The sequence below is a fragment of the Suncus etruscus genome, chromosome 5 (assembly GCF_024139225.1).
Source record: "Suncus etruscus isolate mSunEtr1 chromosome 5, mSunEtr1.pri.cur, whole genome shotgun sequence".
Taxonomy (NCBI): Eukaryota; Metazoa; Chordata; class Mammalia; order Eulipotyphla; family Soricidae; genus Suncus; species Suncus etruscus.
This window is the reverse complement of record NC_064852.1, coordinates 27,137,860-27,141,894: the sequence shown is the minus strand read 5'-3', so window position 1 is coordinate 27,141,894 and position 4,035 is coordinate 27,137,860. Positions and strand designations below refer to the sequence as shown.

The 4,035-nt window shown below is 41.3% G+C and overlaps 1 non-coding gene across 1 annotated transcript; it reads left to right on the top strand.

The window, feature by feature from the left end:
* Positions 1-3,616: 3,616 nt before the first annotated feature.
* LOC126009985 (small nucleolar RNA SNORA22) lies at positions 3,617-3,746 on the top strand. The gene has a single exon (XR_007496131.1). It is a non-coding gene; the product is annotated as a small nucleolar RNA SNORA22 (small nucleolar RNA).
* Positions 3,747-4,035: the final 289 nt, after the last annotated feature.

The window sequence follows — 4,035 nt, the reverse complement described above, 5'->3', positions numbered from 1 at the left end:
CCAACCATTCTGTTCCCTGCCCCTCCTAATCACAGCTCTGTAGACTAGCACTTAGTTTCTGCTGTCTTTGCCCATTGTTATTCCGAGACCATATTTCTTTATACCCCACAAATGTAAGTGACTTATAGTAAGCTGGGGTCAGAGAGATGGCAGCCTCGAGAAGGGAGTCTACTCACTTCCCTTTCCATTCACCTCACTCACCTAGGGCAATGCTCAGGGAAATCTAGGACTGAAGTAGGTTGGCAAAGAGCACCTGACTGGTACAGAGTTCACATCTTATCAGTCCCATGAGGCTGTTGTCAAACAACACTTGCGTTCCACTTGTCCTTCCTCACAAAGGTAGCTGTGGAACTCAGGCTGGAGAGAGGAAGTTCTTACTGCAGGATAGTGTTAGGCAAAGTTCAAGGAATTGAGATTGCAGGTGGGTACAAGAGGAAGGAGTTTATTCTCACAGACCAAGAAATCAGGTAGCCCTGCCAACTGTTGGCTCTGAACAAAGGGTCTACTCATTTTTATGTCTTCAGACTCAGAAGCAAACAAGGAAGTGTTGGGGACTGTGACTTGTTTGAGGTTATTTTGCTATACTTTCTGCCTTAGTTCAGCCTTTCACCTAAAGGCTACATGCAGTCTTGCTGTAAGTTCTTGGGCCAAAGAGAAAGGAATGTGCAGCTGCAAAGTATAATTAATCTTGTAGCCCGGAGGAGAGCAACACGGCCCGGTACCATTCCCAGAAATGAGGTCTTACTCCCTCAACTACATTCCGGAGTCAACAAGGCAGTTATTATGTGTATATGTTACATTGTCTGTACAAAATTATTTCTGTAAGAACATTGCCCCCACCTTATATCTGTTAAAAGTTTAGATATGCAGCTAGAAGGTCACAAGAAATTTCCATGGAAACAGCACGTTCATCATGACTTGCAGGTAATCCTGCCTCCTAGCCCACTGCCCATTTCCTTATTTGGAGAATGATTTACTTTCTTTGTTCCTTGTAACCTGATATGTATTCTTGCCTTGTATGGGCCTTCGCGCCAAAAGTATGACTGACATCACCTTTGTACTGCCCCCTTCTCCTTCACTATATAAGAAGGAGCTGTAGCCCAATAAAGTTGCCTTTGAGCAGTGAGACATTGCCTTGGGTCTTTATTATTATATTTATTTTTATATATTATTATATATCTCTCTATATATATATTATATATCTCTCAGATTTTTTACAGGTGTGGTTGCTCTTCTACTCAGCAAAATAGGAGTGCGGTTGTCTGAGAAGCCTTCCCAGCTAATTCCTGCTGGCCGGGTCCCCCCTGGGGGGGCTTCAGGACCCCGCAATTTGGCGCCCAACGCTGGGCTCGAAGACCACCGCCACACCCCGAACGACTACGGGTCGGCGAGTCCGGAGCTGTTTCATAAATCGCAGGAATACCCCATCCGGGTAAGCGTTGAAACGAGTTAGCCTTAATCAAAAATTTAAACTGCAGTTTTTTCAGTCGTTCTGATCACCGCCCCTGATTGGCTCTTGGGGCTTCGCCCGTTGGCTTCACTTCCATGGGTGTTTCGTTGAGTACTGAACTTAAATTCATTAAATATATACAGTCTGAGTTGAAAGCCAGACATATAGAGGTTACCAAAAAAGATATTTGTAATTTTTTAATGTTTGTTCATGATGTTTGCCAGAAATCTAGTGTTCCTGGGCTCCCTCTCGCTCTGACTCTGTCTCTCAGTTTCCTTCCTCTTCTGACCCTTCATCTTTACTTCTGCCACTGCACCCTCTGTGCAAAATCCTAAACAGCCCTTCACTTCCCTAGCTTTAGCTTCGTCCCTGTCTCACCACCCTCCCCTCCTTAGCCAGCAATTGCAACAATACAAAGCCTTTAATTGGAAAAGCCTCAAAGAGCCGTTTCAAGCCGTAACCTCCTATGGCCCCCAAGCCCCTTACACGCTCTCCTGCTTAGAATCTAAAAGCTGAACTCTTTGTCTCTTGGGAAGTTAACTTTTTTTTCTGCTGCAAAGCCCTTGCAGATAGGCAGGAATCCTGATCTCTAAGCTCTTATAGCTGGCCTCGCCTCTTTTCATACCTTAAAGGTACAGCACACACTTTCCAGGTCCCAGCTTGCCAACATGGCTCTTGCTGCCCTCTATGCCTGGAAGTCGCTCCCCAGAGCCAGCATTCCAGCAGCTCCCCCACACGCGGCAACAAACTGTTGCTGCTTTCTTCCCCCCCCCCTTTCTGACTTAAGCTCCCAACTCACCACAATTACATCCATGGTGTCTCACCTCTCTAACAAACTTGATAATGCTCTTAGCTCAAAAACCAGTGCTACTACCTTTCCTGTCTTTCTCCCTCATGGAAAAAGTCTTCCCCCCCCTCCCCGCCTGCTCAGCAGCCTCCGCAGCTACCTTCTCAAACGCCTCCCACTGATCCCCCGCACCCCAGGGGAAAAATTCTAAATGCCCAAGACGCTCAGTCCCTATCCATGGCAGATTCCCTCCTCTCACCGCTCCCCCTCTTAAAGCTATAGATATGAAACTACTTGGCCAAATTAAAAATCAAACAAATCTTAAGCCTTCAAAAACAGGCTGCTTCTCTTAATTCACAGGTTTCTGCCCTTCAGGCGTTTCCCCCCCCTCCTAAATCTATAGTTGTCTGTCCTCTGCCCACTGCATTCTACGGCCAGGCCCCCCCTCTTAAGAATTCAAAGAAACAAACTAATAAAAGTCAGGCTGAGTGCCATAAAACAGAAACTGCTGCAGTGCCTACAAAAAATTCTAAGGGCACAGTGAGCAGGATAATTACAAAGTATCATCTGCTAAGCCATAAAACCTTGCGATATCTACACTTTGCTGTTAAAACTTCTGAGCCTAATGTACTCAGTACATTTTGCTCAAACCAGTCCTCAGCCTCCTTCAGCCTCTTTCCTGCCAGCCTTGGAAAACAGCCAGCTCAGGCCCTGCCACTCCCACTTTAAGCCTTCCAATTCACCTTGAAATACCCAATCTTTGTTATTCAAAAGAAATCTGAAAAGTGGCATCTCTTGCATATTCTCAAATCAATTAATAAAACCATGATCCCCATGGTACTTTTGCAACCCAGACTCCCCTCTTCGGTTGCCATTCCCTCTAATTCCAATAAATTAGTAATTAATCTTAAAAGATTGCTTTTTTTTCTCTATATCATTACACCCTGCGGACTGTAAATAATTTGCCTCTAGCCTTCCTGCTGTTAACTGTGCTAGCCCCTCCCCGAGTTATCAGTGAAAGACTCTGCTTCACCTTGTTAGCCCTACACTTTGTCAGATATGTGTTATTAGGTTTAGTGCCTTAAGTGGTGTAAAGTAATTATTAAAACATTAAAAAGCAACAGGAAAATAACGGCAATAAACTTTTTTTTTCATGCCTCTCAGAAAATTTTACAGCAAGGTCATAATTCTGTCACTTTACAGATAACAAAATATTAGTAAAAGAAAAACTTCTTTGTGTTTTAAAATCCAAACGAACACAAAAGTGTTAAATTTAAGTCTTATATTTCTATTAAAAGTTTTATTTTAATTTTTAAAGTATTTACAAAATTATGTGAAAAATAATGTGGTTAGCCTTTTTAAACAATATAGTTAATTTAATGCACAGTGAACACCTAGGTGTGCTTTATAGTACCCTTAGTTTTAACTTTGTGCTACAGCAATGGTTGTTCTTTATTTCTGCATTGAAAGAACTATTATTTTAAGTGCATTCAAAATATCAGCACATTATACAAATCTGTATATTTGTGTCGCAGTGAAAAAATAATATAAATGAAAAAATATATTATATATAATTTTATAAGTAATATATAAAAGTAACTAAACTTTATAAGCAAATTAACTAGTATTAAACATAATTTTAGTCTTAAGTTCTAGGTGTGTAAATGTATCCAATGTCTTTAACTATATTTTATAATAATCTAAACATTTAGTTAATTTGGTATATAATATTTTTTACAAATTATTCACATAAAGTCTTCATAGTAAAAACAGTTGTTTGTTTTTTAAAATCAGTTTT